This window comes from Lepidochelys kempii, chromosome 1 (assembly GCF_965140265.1).
Source record: "Lepidochelys kempii isolate rLepKem1 chromosome 1, rLepKem1.hap2, whole genome shotgun sequence".
NCBI lineage: Eukaryota > Metazoa > Chordata > Testudines > Cheloniidae > Lepidochelys > Lepidochelys kempii.
In genome coordinates, this window is record NC_133256.1 from 241,404,958 (window position 1) to 241,424,954 (window position 19,997).

The 19,997-nt window shown below is 42.8% G+C and overlaps 2 protein-coding genes across 25 annotated transcripts in view; one reads left to right on the top strand and one right to left on the bottom strand.

The window, feature by feature from the left end:
- The window catches only part of ERC1 (ELKS/RAB6-interacting/CAST family member 1), a 546,952-nt gene extending 542,941 nt beyond the window's left edge, over positions 1 to 4,011 (bottom strand). For 6 of the 15 annotated variants that reach the window (XM_073320595.1, XM_073320483.1, XM_073320517.1 and 3 more), the window contains exon 1: positions 3,833 to 4,011. The gene's annotated coding sequence lies outside the window, so the exon portion shown is untranslated. The remainder of the gene's footprint in view (positions 1 to 3,832) is intronic. The other 9 variants (XR_012155892.1, XR_012155894.1, XM_073320544.1 and 6 more) reach the window with 3 other exon arrangements.
- A 64-nt stretch (positions 4,012 to 4,075) lies between these two features.
- RAD52 (RAD52 homolog, DNA repair protein) overlaps positions 4,076 to 19,997 on the top strand; it is a 48,188-nt gene continuing 32,266 nt past the window's right edge. For 5 of the 10 annotated variants that reach the window (XM_073320672.1, XM_073320630.1, XM_073320688.1 and 2 more), the window contains exon 1: positions 4,076 to 4,363. The gene's annotated coding sequence lies outside the window, so the exon portion shown is untranslated. Of the gene's footprint in view, positions 4,436 to 15,635; positions 16,570 to 19,997 lie in introns of those variants that run through there. The other 5 variants (XM_073320650.1, XM_073320727.1, XM_073320640.1 and 2 more) reach the window with 4 other exon arrangements.

Here is a 19,997-nt window from a genome sequence, read left to right on the forward strand (position 1 = left end):
CCCCTGATTTGGTCCCAAGCTGTTTGCATTTGCCTTCCACCTCAGACATGGTAATTTCTATCTCCATATCCTCATTCCAATTAGCCACACTGATACTACTTCTAAATTCCTCATTACCCTTATTAAAATCTGAGGCAAACTATTAGTTGTGGTGTTGGGCTAACAACTGCGTGCCAGATGAGGCCAGTTGAGGGGTAGCCCATGATTAAATTCACAAGTTAGTAAACATTTAGCCAGTCATGCCACTAACCAGTTATTGATGAAATAAGGGCCTAATAAACGTTTATAACATGGCCAGAGAAACAGTGCTAGTTCTCATCTAGAAAAGATTTTAAAGCATTCCTGGATAACACTTCTCCTGTAATATAAACAGGGCCTCTTATTAACGTCTATATTCTGCCTTGGTTCCAGTTAAATTTGTTTTAATAAACTTTGGCCAGCCAACATGGAAAAGATCCAACCATATTAAATAGCATTCAGGGTGGATTTGATTTAAATCACTAGTCAGGAAGACTCGATTTAATCATGGTTTTCTACATAAAAGTGCATTCTTGTTGGTTGTTATAACCTTAATACACATTCTTCACAACTCAGAGATAGATGTAGGTTTCATTTTTAGAAGGTACACACTATACATTTTTAAACACTGATTTATTTTGAAAACTTTTCAGATTAGATTTACATCTATATCAGAAAATGAACGATTGTTTGGTTATTTTATTTATCAAAGGTAACTGAAGCAGATATTTATGAAGTCATTGGGAAGTGAACCATCTCCAATTCAACAGGTTAATCATTAATATTTAGAGGACTTTCTTGCTAAGCTGTATTAGGAGGAAAACATCACCAGACAGACTTTTAAATTGTTTTATTTAACTAAAACAACAAGGTTAAGTATTCTGCATGTTTTCTTCAACAGAAAACATATAATATTTTAACAAAACAAGGATATGTCCCTCACTTCTCACATTTATCTCCAGACTTCTTCTCCTTGTCCAGATCTATTCTGCACCCAACAAACATTGAACTTTTTGAAACTTTGCACTTTTAGAGAGAGGTAAGAGATTGACTGTGTGTACACAAATTTGCAGAGGGACAACAGAGTTGAGGTCTGTTATTTCTCACCTCTACATATTTATTTAAAAACATTTTTGCTGTTAACAAGTATGTTACTTCTGGAGACACAAATCCACAGTTTGAGAACTGCAAAACTAAGCATCTTTGATGGTATTGTAAGGTTTCCATAAAGAGAGAAACAAATGATCATAGAATATCAGGGTTGAAAGGGACCTCAGGAGGTCATCTAGTCCAACTCCCTGCACAAAGCAAGACCAATCCCCAGTTTCTGCCCCAGAACCCTAAATGGCCCCCTCAAGGATTGAACTCTCAACCCTGAGTTTAGCAGGGCAATGCTCAAACCACTGAGCTCATCTTCTAGACTGAGCACTGAGTCCCATTGGGTAGAGAGAAAGATTAACCTAAATAATCTATACAGAAGCCCCTGGAACCCCATAAGATTGGGTCCCTAATCCATGAGCTTTTGGAACTCATTTACAAATCTTTTCTTAAACATTCCATGAATATATTGTCTCATACTATAGAATTAGAATTTATAATCCCTATTCCACGATGAGATATCTTTGAGCTATAATGTATCTATCTTTAAGATATGCTTTTTGAGGAAAAAACTTTTTATCAAAAAATCTGATTTAAATAAAATCTGATTTTTTTTTTAAATTCATTGATTTTTATCCACTCTGGTAGCATTCAAGAACTATGCTCTATCCCAAGATTTTGGGCTGTGCCATTACTATCAGTGTGCTGAGTTTCAAATAGGTCCCTCACTACAAGTGATCATAGATTAGCTATTAATGGCCATGTTCACTGCAATATATTTATATTTATTTCTAATGTTCACTATTATACTACTGCCCTAGCCATATTAGTATAGTCAAGGTGCTAGTTTGTTTGGTTTTTTAAACCACAGTCTCATCTAACTCTAGTCAGTACTGAGCTAAATGACAAAGCGATAATACCATTATGGGGTGTCAAATTCATTCTTTGGAGCTGGCCAGGGCACAAGTGTACAACTATGCATTTCCATTATTCAACCACAGACGTCGAAGGGAGGTCTGCAAAATAATCAAGGACAGAATATGACAAACATATTCTTACCTTTACCAGCACTGGTACGTCTCCTTCTTCTCTTATTTCACCATCCTCCTTACTTTGTTTCTCTACCACTTTGTCTTTTGTGGGTCTCTCTGCTTTCTTTTTCTATCTCTACACACGCTATCTTAAAGCCACTCCCAAATTTTCCCTAACAACATCAGCTTTACTCCCACACCATTCCCCATTGGCTATGATTAAATGATCCATGATAAAATTTGCTGATGACAACATGTAGTTTCATAATTAGGCTTTAGATTTAATACCCTAGTTAGAGTGATATGGGGAGCAGGCAAATTCACATTTTCCCAGAGCTATTGTTTCAAGATGTCTGCAGACCCAGGAACATAGCACTCTATCAGTTTACACTCACTTTTCATTTGGAAGGTTAATTTACAGCCACCACAGATTAAAAACTCATTAGTTTGTAATGACACTTTAGATTCTGCAGCATTTGGATAAAAATACCTCAAGCCAAACAACATATCTGACATTCATACCATATATAACATGACATTCAATAACACATTTAAAAGTAGCCATTCTTCAACAAAAAAACTTCAAACACAGACATCAAAGAGAAACTGCAGAGCTACAATTAATTTGCAAATTTAACACCATCAATTTGGGTTTGAATAGGGACTGGGATTGGCTGGCTCACTATAAAACAATTTTCCCTCTCTTGGTATTGACACCTCCACATCAATTATTAGGATTGGATCACATCTACCCTGACTGAATTGACCTTCAACACTGCTAATCCACTTGTAAGGTAACTCCATTCTCTTCATGTACCAATATATATTTATGCCTGTACCTGAAATTTTCACTCCATGCATCCAAAGTAGGTTTTTTACCCACAAAAGCTTACACCCAAATAAATCTGTTAGTCATTAGAGGTCCATGGGACTCCTTGTTGTTTTTGTGGATACAGACTAAAAGGGCTATCCCTCTGATATATAATAGATATTATTGCCCCATTTAAGAATAATTTTTTTACAGCAAATGCAGATCCAAATACTGGGGTTGGATAACTGGAATACAAAATTCGGAGGGGGGGGGCTACTGTGATGGTCACAAAAATCAAAGAGTCAAGATATATTTATTACACCCACAAGCCCTGAGCAATGTCACCAGAGAAGACACAGACCCCCCTTGTGTCTCCGTCGGGAGGAAATAGAGGCAGGTTGCTACGATGCGATCCCTGCCGTTTCCTTTCTCCGGGCTGTCCCGCAGGGGGAAGAGGTGCCCGAGGGCAGAAGAAACACAACGCCCTAGCCAGACACGGGTGCGAGGAGCTACAGGGGGTGCGAGGCGCCGGCAGGACGGCCCCAGGCCCCGCGCCTCCCCCGGCACCAAGGAAGAGAAGGGGCCAGGCAGAGTCCGCTCCCTGCCAGCCACCCCCGGCCCCACCCCAGCGCCCCCGGCTCCCCTAGCCTGCAGACAGGCCGCCCGAGCGCGCGGGGCTGGAAAGGGAGGGGTCTCGGCCACTGCCGGGGCGAGACCCACCTGAGCTGGCGGCGGATCCTACAGTACCAGGCCGCCCCTCAGCTTCAGCCTCGCATCCCCGGCCGCATCCTACCCCTCAGCCGCAGCCGGCGGCTCCCGCTCCCCGCAGGCCCTGGCCCAGGCTCCCCTCGGGTCGCGGGGGCCCCTCTCTCACCTGCTGCCCGCCCGGGGGGGCTCCGGCTGCCGCCTGTCAGCCACGGAGGGGGAGCGAGGGGGCCGCGACACCAGCCAGACTGAAACTCGGCTCCTCCCCGCCCGCTTCTCCCTCACGCTCGGCTCCCTCCCGCGGCCCCGGCTCGAGACACTCGGCCCCGCCTCCGGCGCGAGCCTGCGAACCCCGCCCTCCTGCCGCCGCCGCCGCCGCGCGACACGCCAAGCTCCCGCCCCCTACGCTGTGCGCCGAAGCTCTGCCCCTGCGCGGGCCTCGCCCGCTGGAGCGCTGCCGGCGCCGCGCGAGCTGGGGAAGACGAGGAAGCTGCTGCGCCCTGGGGCCGCTGCTCCTGGACCCTTAGCGCGCGCGCCGAAGTGGCTGCCAAAACGCCGTCACGAGCTCAGCGTCGCCCCTGGCGCCTCTGGTGTGGGCGGGAAGTTTGTCTTTTTCTGCTTGCCGTCACTACGTTGTCCATAAGGTAGAGGCGCTGCTGCAGGAAGGAGCGGAGTCCCGCCCCCCCCCCCCCCCGCACAGGTATTGGGGGGACCAGCCGCGCGGGAGGTCGTGTCGTGTCGTGTCGTGTCGTGTCGTGCAGGTGGCCTCCCGGTGGGTGCACAAGCGCCGTTCCCGCCCCCACTCCCTTCCCCCCCCCCGGTGACTGGCTGGTAGACCCTCTGGGGCAGCGCCCTGCCGCATCGCGCCGGGGGGATGCGGATGCGGACGCCGCCGCCGCCGCCCCCACTCCAAAGCCGGCTCTCGGCTGAGCACGCGGGGCCTCGTTGGTGAAAGGGCGCTAATGTCGCATCGGGCACGGCAACGACTTTCCGCGCGCTCCGGGGCGGGGGGCGGCCACGAGACACCTCCCCGCCCGCACGGGGTGGGAGAGGCGGGGGAGCAGAGGCTCGGGAGGAGTTGGAGGGGAAGGGCGGGGGCGTGGTGATGGGGGGGGGGGCGGTGTCTCTGCCCACAGGGTTAAGCGCCGTCGTCGTCCCCCGACGAGCTGTCAACATGAGACGCCTTCGCCTGAGGTCGTTCAGATCAACGTGATCCTCGACTGGGAGAGCAGAAGGAGCGGGGGCGTCTCCCAAGGCCAGTCCCCTCGTGACCCCGACGTGGGGTGTTGCGGTAGCTGGTGTAGACATAGGATCCTCCTGCTCCTTTCTTACAAGGCGGATGAAATGACTGACACTGTGGGCATTTAAATTACTATCCCTGAACATCTGAGCGGTATAGAGCAATTCACACCTTTCAGAGATACTGTTACAGGCTCTATGGGCTGATCTAGACCTCTGCATTGGTTAGTGTTTTTCTGATCATAGGTTTCAGAGTAACAGCTGTGTTAGTCTGTATTCACAAAAAGAAAAGGAGTACTTGTGGCACCTTAGAGACTAACCAATTTATTTGAGCGTAAGCTTTCGTGAGCTACAGCTCACTTCATCGGATGCATTCAGTGGAAAATACAGTGGGGAGATTTATATACATAGAGAACATGAAACAATGGGTGTTACCATACACACTGTAAGGAGAGTGATCACTTAAGATGAGCTATTACCAGCGGGAGGGGGGGAGGAAGGGGAGAACCTTTTGTAGTGATAATCAAGGTGGGCCATTTCCAGCAGTTGACAAGAACGTCTGAGGAACTATGGAGGGGGGGAATAACCATGGGGAAATAGTTTACTTTGTGTAATGACTCCTCCACTCCCAGTCTCTATTCAAGCCTAAGTTAATTATATCCAGTTTGCAAATTAATTCCAATTCAGCAGTGTCTCGTTGGAATCTGTTTTTGAAGTTTTTTTTGTTGAAGAATTGGCACTTTTAGGTCTGTAATCGAGTGACCAAAGAGATTGAAGTGTTCTCCGACTGGTTTGTGAATGTTATAATTCTTGACGTCTGATTTGTGTCCATTTATTCTTTTACATAGAGACTGTCCAGTTTGACCAATGTACATGGCAGAGGGGCATTGCTGGCACATGATGGCATATATCACATTGGCAGATGTGCAGGTGAACAAGCCTCTGATAGTGTGGCTGATGTGATTAGGCCCTATGATGGTGTGCCCTGAATAGATATGTGGATACAGTTGGCAACGGGCTTTATTGGAAGGATAGGTTCCTGGGTTAGTGGTTCTGTTATGTGGTGTGTGGTTGCTGGTGAGTATTTGCTTCAGGTTTGGGGGCTGTCTGTAAGCAAGGACTGGCCTGTGTCCCAAGATCTGTGAGAGTGATGGGTCGTCCTTCAGGATAGGTTGTAGATCCTCGATGATGCGTTGGAGAGGTTTTAGTTGGGGGCTGAAGGTGGCAGCTAGTGGCGTTCTGTTATTTTCTTTGTTGGGCCTGTCCTATAGTAGGTGACTTCTGGGTACTCTTCTGGCTCTGTCAATCTGTTTCTTCACTTCAGCTGGTGGGTATTGTAGTTGTAAGAATGCTTGATAGAGATCTTGTAGGTGTTTGTCTCTGTCTGAGGGGTTGGAGCAAATGCTGTTGTATCGTGGAGCTTGGCTGTAGACGATGGATCATGTGGTGTGGTCTGGATGAAAGCTGGAGGCATGTAGGTAGGAATAGCGGTCAGTAGGTTTCCGGTATACGGTGGTGTTTGTGACCATCGCTTATTAGCACCATAGTGTCCAGGAAGTGGATCTCTTGTGTGGACTGGTCCAGGCTGAGGTTGATGGTGGGATGGAAATTGTTGAAATCCTGGTGGAATTCCTCAAGGGCTTCTTTTCCATGGATCCAGATGATGTAGATGTTATCACTGTAGCGCAAGTAGAGTAGGGGCATTAGGGGACAAGAGCTGAGGAAGCGATAAAATACCAACCTTCCACACAAACTTCCTCGTGGCTGGATTTTACAAAAACTAGACAAGCCATTTACAACACACACTTGGCTTCTCTACAAAAGAAAAAGGACACTAAACTCTCTATTACATGCCTCAAGGGCCACAACAGTGGTTCCCTTAACCCACCCAGCAATATTGTTAATCTATCCAACTATACTCTTAGCCCAGCAGAAGAATCTGCCCTATCTCGGGGCCTCTCCTGCTGCCCCTCCACCTCCATGAACATGATACAGTTCTGTGGTGACCTAGAATCCTATTTTCAACGTGTCCGACTCAAAGAATATTTCCAACACACCCCTGAACAACGTACTAACCCACAGAGACCTTCCTACCAAGACTACAAAAAGAAGGATTCTGGGTGGACTCCTCCTGAAGGTCGAAACAACAGAGTTCTACATAGAGTGCTTCCACCAATGTGAACGGGCTGAAATTGTGGAAAAGCAGCATCACTTGCCCCATAACCTCAGCCGTGCAGAACATAATGCCATCCACAGCCTCAGAAACAACTCTGACATCATAATCAAAAAGGCTGACCAAGGAGGTGCTGTCGTCATCATGAATAGGTCAGAATATGAACAAGAGGCTGCTAGGCAGCTCTCCAACACCACTTTCTACAAGTCATTACCCTCTGATCCCACTGAGGGTTACCAAAAGGAACTACACCATTTGCTCAAGAAACTCCCTGAAAAAGCACAAGAACAAATCCGCACAGACACACCCCTGGAACCCCGACCTGGGGTATTCTATCCGCTACCCACCTTAAGTGATCACCCTCTTGTTACAGTGTGTATGGTAACACCCATTGTTTCATGTTCTCTATGTATATAAATTTCTCCACTGTATTATCCACTGAATGCATCCGATGAAGTGAGCTGTAGCTCACAAAAGCTTATGCTCAAATAAATTGGTTAGTCTCTAAGGTACCACAAGTACTCCTTTTCTTTTTGCGACTACAGACTAACACGGCTGCTACTCTGCAACCTGTCAATTGGTATAACTGCATCGCTCAGGGGTATGAAAAAGCCATACTCCTGAGTGCTGTAGTTGTACTGACCTAACACGTATTCTCTCCCCCCGCCCCCCCGTGTAGACAGCGCTTTTCCTGCCAACATAACTACCGCCTCTTAAGGAGGTGGATTAATTAAGCTGATGGAAGAGCTTTCTTCCGGCGACTTACAGTGTCTCTGTTAAAGTGCTATAGCAGTGGCAGTTGCGCCAAAGCAGTGTTTTAAGTGTAGACTTACCCTGAGACAGCATGCCTCTTCTCCTCTTGTAGAAAATAGGAAAAGCAGTGCATGAATGGCAGCCTGCAACATGTGCTTCCATACATGTCAGCAGGAACCCAGGGAGAAAAGTAATCTGAAGGAAATGGGTACTCTGTCTTGTACAGGACTAAAGTATTTTAACAGCCTCAAGTTTAAAGACTACATTTGTTAACTTAAATAATTTTCAGAAAATAAAGACAACAACAAGCTAGAGTGGAACAGAAGCGCATTTAAGTCTCAAAAGAGTGAGATGCGTAGTCACTACTGAACTATTACCCCAGTTTCATTTAGGGTTTACTGTCCTGCTGCTTGAAATGTTATCTTTGTACCTGATATAACAACTACATTTTTAAGTCCCTGTGGCTTGAATGACCTCATATTACTTTTAATATTATGAAAGCAGGGATGTCAGATACACTTCTGGATTAATTTCTATTCTGGTATTTAAATTCTACCAAACTAAATTGCCACGACACTTACACATGAATATTGTATTCTTCACTGCCAGTCCCAAACAATCATCCAGAGTTGCTATGTTCTGTTACACAGCTAGAGGTGACTGAATTGGTTTGTGTAAAACTGCTATCTCAGTCTGCGTTTATAAAGCACTTTGGTATTCTTCTGAAAGAAAGGAGGTATGTAAATTAAAGTTATTCTGAGATTTTTCATGAGATGTTTAAACACCGAGTGTGTGCGCAATAACGGTCTGCTCTCCAGGACAAGTCATTTTCTTCTACATCATTTTACAAATGTGAAACTTAAACTGTGATGATGTGACCAAATTGAAAGGTTACTTGTGTCAGGTAAACCATGTAATAAAAAAAATCCCCTATAAAGTTTACATACACGATCTAAATTCCACTGCAATTTCAGTTCAATACTGTCATTCCCAGTTTGTCCTAAATGGTTATGCAGTATTTTTGTGCCCTGTTAAAAACACGTGCAATGTTCCACTTCAGAGATTGCTCTATCCACCACTGAAATGCAGCTATCTCTGTATAGTTTATATATTGGTTTATCTGTAAAATGCTGTGGGAAGGAAATACTGTAGAAGGAAATACCCTATATAATTGTAGATTATCTAAAAATAAGAAAAGTGGGTTAAATAGGAATTTTAGAACAGAATGCACTGAATTGTCTCCAGTACCAGCCAACTAAGTACCTCTTTGAGCTCACATATTTGACTAGCTTGCTCTGGGTGGGATCTATGGAATGATTGTTATTGAAAGAATGTAAGAGATTTTCACTCAGCAAACCATAGCCTCACTCTGAAGGAAACTTTTTATCGCATACTGAAGAAAGTATGGGTAGCATGCTGGGGAGGAAGAAAATAGAGTATTGTGAAATACAAATTGCATGAAAATTTGTTTTAGGCCATGTGTATATATAGTGAATGTATGGCCCTTGGACTATCACTTCCCACAACAGCTGTGTTCAGTTGGAACAGTGAAATTGATAACCATTACAGGGAAACTTGTGAACCACAGAGAGAACTTTCTCAACAGCTGGATTAAAAACTGTGGAACTCATTACCACAAGAGATAATAACCACCATGTTCACCTCACCACTTTCAGAACTCTTTCCAAAATTAATTTCTTTGATTTGGCCTTCTCAAAACAATTACTTTATTTTTAAAAACAACAACTTACAAGCAGATTACTCTGACACATTGAATAAAGAAGGGGAATTATATTTTTAAAAAGCTTATGGGGTGTTAAGGTACTACAGTAATAGGCACTATAGAAGAACCTAGATGGGCTACTTGGTTGTGGAATTTCATGCCGGCTCAGGTCAGGATAAAAAACTGCCTGGGACCATTACAGGGCAAATTTGAAGAGAATTATTTGTAAATAATAGAAATTATATTCTCAAAAGGAGACAACTCGTAGATCCTAGATGTCCAGATATCAGGTGGAGGAATACAATAAACAGGCATAGGCATGTAGGTTAGATTCACATGGTTGATGTGACCGCTGGAAAAAGCAGCTTTCTGAACGCTACTCAAGTGAGTTAGGCAACGTACCTGCCCCCACACAGTGTCATACATTAGAGACCTTTGTGTACTGCAATGATTGCTGTCAGTGTCTAATTCTCAAAATGTTTCAGCTGACTAAGATACTTTGGAAAAAATCCTATTGAGGCCTGTAATTGCGTTGGGAGTGGAAGCCTTGTTTCACCCATCTAATAAATTTGATTTTCAGATGGGATATTAATAGATAGTGGTGCTGAAACAATTTGTATAGTGGGGGTGCTGAGAGCCATTGAACCAAACTCTAAACCCTGTATATGATGGAAACCACTTCAAGCCAGGGGGTACTGCAGCACCCCCAGGAGTCTCTAATAGATCCCATTTTCATAAAACTTCCCTCTCTTTGAAAAATGTTAGAGAGCAGGTATTTCAAAAGTATAGACTTGTTACTCTCAAATGCTTCTGAGCTAACTGTGCTAAAATGTGGAACTTCATCTGTATTGCAATCCATTGGGTTCAGAAAACACTGCTGCAGTAGTGAAACTGGTTTTCCAAACCAGATTACTGTGTCCACAGGAATTGGAATGTGGCTCACAGAGAGGAAGCGAGCTGTCTATGAGAACAGAGTTAGAGACTAAACCAGGGGTAGGCAATCTATTGCATGCGAGCTGATTTTCAGTGGCACTCACACTGCCTGGGTCCTGCCCACTGGTCTGGGGGCTCTGCATTTTAATTTAATTTTAAATGAAGCTTCTTAAACATTTTTAAAACCTTATTTACTTTACATACAACAATAGTTTAGTTATATATTATAGACTTATCGAAAGAGATCTTCTAAAAACATTAAAATGTATTAGTGGCATGCAAAACCTTAAATTAGAGTGAAAAAATGAAGACTCGGCACACCACTTCTGAAAAAGGATGCCAACCCGTGGACTAAACCAACACCATCTTTCACACTTATAAGATTTTGGCACCTGCTTCTAAGATAGTGTCAGAATTACATTTGGATACAAACCAGATTATATATGTGCACTGGTAGCATAGTCAGGATTTTTGGCTGCTGGAATTTGGATCAGTTTGTTAACTGTCGGTGATTGAATAATTTAACCTTTTTGAATGGGACTTTGAGTTTCCTCTCATTCTACGCAAGATCTGACTCCCATAACCTACTCAGAACTTGTTTTTATGGTGTATCTTTCCTTGCAATTCAGACTACCTACACTGGTATATGTCATATAGAAGGTCAAAGGACATAATACTGCTTTCAATTTAAAAAAATCATTTTGCTAAAAAGTGTCTTCACTTACTATTCGTGGAAACTCTGGGCAAACTAGCGAGAGGTTTAAGTTGTTTACACATGCTACATTCACCTCAACAGTAAAAACATGCCTATCTAGGGGCTTTGCAACTATAGTATATCCTTTTGTTTGCCTAGATCATGAACATGAAACACCTGTTACTGTTCAAACTTTTACTCCTGCTGCTGCTGATCAGCATGATTTGTTAAATGCTCTCCTGCTGTTGTAACAAGGTATTCTGCTTAAATAAAAGAAAAGCCTTTTAACGTCATAGGAGTTTGATATCATGATGATGACCTTTTAGGTATACAGTATATGTAATCTCCCCTTCCGACCAAATAGATCTCAAAATGACTTTTCGAAAACCATATATTATAAATAGAAAAATCTCTTCATCTATTACAGAAATGTGTTCTGCTCTGGATTGAAATATGGCAGTTGTTAAAATTGTATATCAAAACTATCCATTGGTTTTGGACGGGAAGTGAAGAATAACTGTATCCAACCAAAACAGCAAGTGGAATTTAAGATAGACCCAGTATAATTACCCAATTTGGTATTTGCTGAAGAACCCACAGCTAATGCCCCTTCTCTGAATATAGTCTGTCTTAATTCTCACTCTTAGGTTTTAGCGCCTTGCTGTGAGTCCAACAGAACTCCCTCAGCATCTGAAGAATGTTGGACCCTCACATGGCAGAAGTAGAGCACAGAGTGAGCCAGGCTCCTAATGGCTGTTAAACACAATGAGCTTTTTTAAACATTTCAGATAGTTCCTTTTTAACCATGAATGACTGAGGAGCTCCCTGTAATGTCTATTATTTGTATGTTGTACTATTTAGGAGCCTCAGTGATAGATAAGGGCCCCACTGTGTTTGGTATTGTACAAACACAGAATAATGAAGAGATGGTCCCTGCCCCCAGGAGCTTACATATGTATCTCTCCAGTTCTTCCATGCTATCGTTTTGCAGGGTGGATAAAAGTCAATGATTTTTGAAAATCAGTTTTTTAATTTAAATCATTTTTTTTTTATAAAATGCTTTTTGAGGAAGAACACCTATCTAAAGATCATTTTAATTAGAATACATTATAGCTCAAAGATATCATGGAATAGGGATTATAAATTCTAATTCTATAGTATGAGACAATATATTCATGGAATGTTTAAGAAAAGTTTTGCAAATGAGTTCCAATAGTTCATGGTTTAGGGACCCAATCTTAAGGAGTTCCACGGGCTTCTGTATAGATTATTTAGGTTAATCTTTATCTACCCAGTGGGACTCAGTGCTCAGTCTAGAAGATATCATCAGAAATGCTTAGTTTTGCAGTTCTCAGACTGTGGGTTTGGGTCTCCAGAGATAACATGCTTGTTAACAGCAAAAATTGGTTTTAAATAAATAATATGTAGAGGTGAGAAATAACAGACCTCAACTTGTTGTCCCTCTGCAAATTTGTCTACACTGAGTCAATCCCTTACCTCTTTCTAAAAGTGCAAAGTTTCAAAAAGTTCAATGAATAGAAGATTGTTGGGGGCGGAATAGATTTGGACAAGGAGAAGAAGTCTGGAGAGAAATGTGAGAAGGGAGGGACAGGCAGTAGAAACAAAAGTGAAACTGTTTGAGCAGCATATTCCAGAAGTCTTGGGGTCTTTCTGAGTGTAGCCTTCATTGATTTGAGATCTACCATACCATTCTCTCACTAGAAGGGAAAACCTATAACAACCTCAGGCTGTAAAAGAGACCCAGTTTGGGAATATTGTAATGAAGTTCCTCTACCTGTGGGTAAGACAGGTATGCGTGCAAAATCAAATCCACCCTGTCCTTTTGTATCTGTTTTCTGTCTCAGCCAAAAGCCTGCACATCCAACAGCATAGAATACCATGCTGGCTATTTGTTCAGTGCTAACACAGTAGGAAGAGTGTAGTACTTAGGCGTTCGAAAGGTTTCACAGCCCTGAATCATTTATGAAATATGATTACATCACAGCCTGGAGCAGTATGGCAGCAGGCAAAATTGATAAAGCCAGGAATCCTTATGAAGACTGAAACTCAGGCCTCTGGGTCAGTTGCAGCTTAGGGTGATAAAAAGAAGAGACAAAATTCCAAAATATTATATGATTATTGGCAGTAATTAAGGGAGAAGGTTTAAAGGAGATTGGCAAAATGGGGAATAATCTTTTTAAATACCTTCACCTGAGTTAATAAACTGCATTCAGGTATATCAAAAAGGTTTTATTTCTTACCATTTTGTATTTCTCATTTTGGGCAGTGAAACAAGATTTTTGTCTCTCTTTGTTTTCTGGTCTCAGATTCATATGCAATAGCATGATGCTGTTGAGATTGGATTTCCAGTACTTCGGTCAGAATGGATTGATTTCAGTCAAAATGATTTAAATCGGTGATTTTAATTGTTATTTAAGTGAGCAAGAGGAAACCTTGATATAAACATTTTTAATCATGCTTGCATTTGAACTTTAGTTATTTTCCTAGAGAAATGTTGGTAGCCATTAAAATGTTAATTTAAACTAAATATAATCTTTACACTAAATTTTGCTTCCTTTTGCTAACCTGCAGGATACAGTATATTTCTACACTTATTTGAGCAGTTATACAGCTTTATATATATATTTATGAAGACTCTTAAATTTTACCTTTATTTTGGAAAATAGTGAATGATTTATTTATTTAGTAGATGATTAATTTTTTGTGTCCATTTATATTTGGGTGGAAATTCAATGAAATGCACAAAAATTGCATTTTATTTTATGTATTTATTTAATTAAATAAAACAGCCTGAAATGTGCTAGAAACATAAGGAAAAAATTTATCAAAACATCTTTTGCATTTAAAACTAACAGATTTATTGAGCAAAGGAAGTTTTATCTGTACTCAGTGAAATGTACTGATTTCTAGTCACTGTAGTTATATCTACACTTATAGTGGTGGATAGAGTACAGACACTTTATGATCAGCTACCACAGGAATAATAAGTAGTGTAGATGAGGAGGGATGGCTTGAGCAAGTAGATAAGCATGCGCTATGCTCCTGAACCCCCAAGGTATATACCCTATATAGGTTCTCTACAGACCTAAGTAGTGCTTCTGACCTCTACACTTATTTTTAGCAGTGTAGTATCCCGCCACAGTGAAAGGCTCCAGGAGCAGGGAATGGCTGAGACTGCAGTGAAAGGCTCTAGCGGTTCCCTCCTGCAAGAGCCTTTCCCCACTGCAGCATGTAGCTACACACAACTGACAAGTGTGGATGCAGCTTGCCTTTCACTGCAGCATGTAGCTACATGTGTAGTGCCTGTATCCTATGTGCTGCTGTAACTGTAGATATGGCCTATGGCTCTTCAAGATTTTTAGAACTAGTAGATCTCGTCCTCTCGCACTTAATTTATATTCATAAATTTGAAGAGGAAAACAGGCTTTCCTGCCTTTTCAAGTTTCAGTTGGTTTCTTAATTTAGAATTGAACTAGTAGAATAAATTGAAAAGAAGATACTCTGTCAACATCTGCACAAGAGGATACTGCTGTCAAAAGCTGGTTTAGCACCTCAACAAACTTATGTTCCAGGTGCTTAACCAGTGATTTCCACCAATTCAGTTGTCTAACTTTCTTTAAAAATTTTGCACCAAATATGTACTTTTTTTTGTATTTAATTTAAATTACTGTAATATAATAAGTTTAGGCCATACCATAGGTTGTCAAATTTAATTTTAACCAGGTTTACTTTTAAAACATAAAAATGACTTTTTAAAATGATTTATTTTTATCTATCCTGACTGCAGGGGGCTGTTGAAGTAAAATAACTATTTCAGTGAATTTTTTAAAATCATTAGGTTTTGTAAAAGGATAAAATAAGCTTAATATTTTCAGTCTAATGTAAACAAAAGGGAGTTACTCTTAATAGCGGATTAAGTGCTGAATATTACTGATGTGATGGCTAGTCAAGATAGAAGCTGATAAAATATAGAATATTCAAATAGTCTTACAAAGAAAGGTGATTATAAATGGGACTTCTTAGGGTAGCCACACCTGTTCCAACAAGTGAAGAGACCTCCTAAAGAAAGAACTGCTGCTACTAAGAATAGCTGATGATGTATTCAAGGTAGCCCATGTGTAATAATCCTGTTTATGAGTGAAGACCAAGGGAACTACATATATGAAGTGCAAACTGGTTTCTATTCTGCTGGAATAGAAAGAGTCACTTCACCCACCACAAAAAAATGTGGCTATCTCTTGGTTGAAATGTGTCAAGAGCTTGAAAAGCAGTTGAAGTCAATGAGTAAGGCAAAAGAATTGGAAACAAAGACTTTGGGCTTGTCTATGTGGTGCAGCAATGCACACTATGGGGATGTGATTTCTAAAGCGGACTAGTAGTGTGCACTAAGGGACTTTTAGTGTGCACCAGCAGAGCCCACCCAGACCAATTAGTGTGCAACACATTCTGCTTTAGAAATCACATTCCTGTAGTGCTGATTGCTGCTCTGTGTAGACATGCCCTCAGAGTGCTTTTTTTGTGGCTTAGCTTAATCCTCTCTAAAGTAGACTAAGGCCTGGTATATGCTAAAAAATTAGGTCGAAGGAAGCCGCTTTAAGTCGACCTGTTAATGTATGTGTCTACACTACCGGGTCCTTTATGCTGACCTAAATTGCCTCTATTGTCGACTTCTGTAGTCCACCTTTGCAAGAGGCGTAGCCCTTAATTCAATTTTCATGGGTCAGCTGTGAGATAGTTCAGATATAGTGTCGTGTAATTCAACTTAATTGGCCTCCAGGTGGTGTTCCACAAAGCTCATCTGTGACCACTCTGGAGATCATTTTCAATTCCGCTGCACTGCAGCCAGGTACACAGGAAACAGCCCTTCCCCTGCTAAAACCCTGGGAATTTTTGATTTTCCATTTCCTGTTTGATCAGCATTGGGAGCATGCCAGCTTCAGTACAGCTGATCATAGAGACTACACGCCCCAAATGTGCTTCTGCTTGTTCTGCACAGGAGGTGGTGGATCTCATTGCTGTGTGGGGAGAAGAGTCTGTGCAAGCAGAGCTCCGATCCATCAGAAGAAAAGCTAACATCTGTGCAAAGATCGCTCGTGGAATGGGGGGGGACACGCAGCAGTTCTGTCTGAAAATAAAATAACTTCGCCAAGCGTACCAGAAGGCAAAGGAGGCGAACAGTTGTTCTGGTGCTGAGCTCCACACATGCCAGTTCTTCAATGAGCTGCATGTGATTCTCTCAGCACCCCCACAAGCAACGTGGACACCTGTCAAGGTTCCTCCCCCACTCTGAACGCTAGGGTACAGATGTGGGGACCTGCATGAAAACCTCCTAAGCTTATCTTCACCAGCTTAGGTCAAAACTTCCCCAAGGTACAAAATATTCCACCCTTTGTCCTTGGATTGGCCGCTACCACCACCAAACAAATACTGGTTACTGGGGAAGAGCTGTTTGGAAACGTTTTTCCCCCCAAATACTTCCCAAAACCTTGCACCCCACTTCCTGGACAAGGTTTGGTAAAAAGCCTCACCAATTTGCCTAGGTGACTACAGACCCAGACCCTTGGATCTTAAGAACAATGAACAATCCTCCCAACACTTGCACCCCCCCCCCCTTTCCTGGGAAATGTTGCATAAAGAGCCTCACCTATTTGCATAGGTGACCACAGACCCAAACCCTTGGATCTGAGAACAATGAAAAAGCATTCAGTTTTCTTACAAGAAGACTTTTAATAGAAATAGGAGTAAATAAAAGTAAAGAAATCCCTTCTGTAAAATCAGGATGGTAGATGCCTTACAAGGTAATTAGATTCAAAACATAGAGAATCCCTCTAGGCAAAACCTTAAGTTACAAAAAAGATACACAGACAGAAATAGTTATTCTATTCAGCACAATTCTTTTCTCAGCCATTTAAAGAAATCATAATCTAACACATACCTAGCTAGATTACTTACTAAAAGTTCTAAGACTCCATTCCTGGTCTATCCCCGGCAAAAACAGCATATAGACAGACCCTTTGTTTCTCTCCCTCCTCCCAGCTTTTGAAAGTATCTTGTCTCCTCATTGGTCATTTTGGTCAGGTGCCAGTGAGGTTACCTTTGGCTTCTTAACCCTTTACAGGTGAGAGGAGTTTTCCTCTGGCCAGGAGGGATTTTAAAGGGGTTTACCCTTCCCTTTATATTTATGACAACACCTCACAGGTGTAAGAGTCTAGGGACAACAAGGAGGATTATATGGTGGAGGAGGAGGAGGAAAATGGGAGACAGGCGAGCGATGGATCCATTCTCCCCAAGAGCCAGGAAATATTTTTAACCCTAAAGCCCTGTGGGTTGCAGAACATCACTGTGGCTGACCATGATGCCAGGGAAGGCACCTCTGGTGAGTATACAATCAAAGTCCAGTTAAACTTTAGCAGGCCCACACATTTGATGCTATTGCATGTTTACTGTGAAGAAAAAGCGAGGTGGTGATGTTCTCTGCTTACAAGAGGCCGCTCCAGCTATGCAAAGGGTGGCCCCCAGAAAAGACTGTTTATGTGGACTGGGATAGCCCAGGAATCCTCCTTGGATATCTTTAGGAAACTTTCATGGAGGTACTCTGCGATCCTTTGCAGAAGGTTTCTGGGCAGGGCAGTCTTATTTCTTCCACCATGGTAGGGCACTTTCCCACGCAACTTCTGAATTAATTCTGCTGGCATCGTTGCAGTACACAGCATAGCAGCATAAGGACCGGGTCTTGCAGCATCTCCTTCCTTTCCACCTCTTTTACCCTCAAGAGACTGATCTCACAGAAGGTGCCCATTCACAGACCTTTGATGATCTGGAATGTGGTGTTGTATTACACAGCTGAAAATGTTTCTACCATTCCAACTTTACAACCCCTTTTCCCCAAGGTTACCTTTTTTTTCTGTTCTCCCTCTTTACTTATGTTTGTTAAATAAAGTAAATGGATTCGAGAAATAAATGTTCTTTATTGAGTAGAAGCAGTGGGCTTGGGCAGGGGGTTGGCTTTACAGGGACAGTGATACAAGCCAGGTGAAGGTTTGGGAAAGCACAATGTAGACGAGCAGCTCACATTACTGTGACTCATTATTGAAACAGCTTTTCAAAGCCTCGCAGCACCCCTTGCTGGGCTCTTCTTATTGCCTTGGTGTCTGGTGGCTCAAAAATGGGTGCCATGCCATCTGTCTCAAGTGCCCATCCCTGCAGAAAATTTTCCCCCTCTTTTTCCCCATAGATATTATGGAGCACACAGCAGACAGCTATAACCATGGGGATGTTGTCTTCACTAAGGTCCAACTTTGTTAGTAAACTTCTCCAGCGCCCTTTTAAATGACCAAAGGCACATTCAACCACCATTCTGCATTTGCTGAGCCTATAGTTCAACCGTTCCTTACTACTGTCCAGATGGCCAGTGCATGGCTTCATAAGCCATGGGAGCAAGGGCTAGGCTGGGCTCCCCAGGATAACTGTAGGCTTCTCAACATCTTCAATGTACATTTTGTGGTCTGGAAAGAAAATCCCAGATTGCAGCTTTTTGAACAGACCCAAGTTCCTAAAGATGCAGTCGTCATGAACCTTCCCCGACCATCCTACGCTGACATTGGTGAAACAGCACTTGTGATCCACCAGCGCTTGCAACACTTAGAAAAGTATCCCTTTTGGTTTATGTACTCCTTGGCAAGGTGTTCTAGTGCCAAGATGGTGATATGTGTGCCATCTATCACCCCATCGCAATTAAGGAACCCCATTGCAGCAAAACCATCCACTATGTCCTGCACATTTCCCAGACTCACTACCCTTCATAGCAGAAGTCGATTAATGGCCCTGTACGCTTGGAGCACAGTAGCTTCCATGGTTAATTTACCTACTCCAAACTGATTCCCCACTAACCGGTAACTGTCCGGCGTTGCATGCATCCAAATCGCAATCCCCACTAACTCTCCACTGTCAGAGCAGCTCTCATTTTTGTGTTGCTGAACTGCAGGTAAGGGGAAAGCTCTGCACAAAGTTCCTGGAAGGTGGCCTTCTGCATTCGAAAGTTCTGCAGCCTCTATTCGTCATCCCATACCTGCAAAACAATGCAGTCCCACCAGTCAGTGCCTGTTTCATGGGACCAGAAATGGCGCTCAATAGAGTGCAGCTGGTCTGTGACTGCCAGCAGCAACTGTGAATTGTTTCTTTCAATGGCTTGCAACAGGGCTGATAGCAGAACATAGCTATGTTCTGCACGGCGGACCCTACTTCAGCTCTGGAAATTCTGCAGGAGAAGGCGCAAGGTGTTTGAGTTGCTCACACCGAGCAGGCTCCATGGTTCTGGGGTTATGGCATATGCGTGGCAATTTTAAGGCACGAAAACCACTGGGTTGTTTGCCATTGATATGAGGGAGGGAGCCCAGTGCATCATGGGATGCTGACGCAATGTTCCCATTCTCTCCTGCGACAATGTTTTGGTCCCATGAGGCATTGCACAAACTTCCCAAAACACACTGCAGCAAGTTGCACTTTGGGATAGCTAACCACAATGCACTGCTTTGTGCACTGATGCAGGCACTGCTAGTGAGGATGCACTCCATTGAGACAATGAGCATGGTGTGGCCATGCACAATCAACTTATCTAATTTGGTTGAATTAGATAAAGTCAACTTAATTTTGTAGCGTAGACAGGCCCTAAGATAAACCAGACAAAGGGATTCTCAGTGCAATTGCAGTGTCCACATGGAGAGTTAGTGCAGAATAAATATTGTGTTTTAAATTCACACCATAACTTCCACGTGGAAAAAGCCCTGAGGGGAACAATG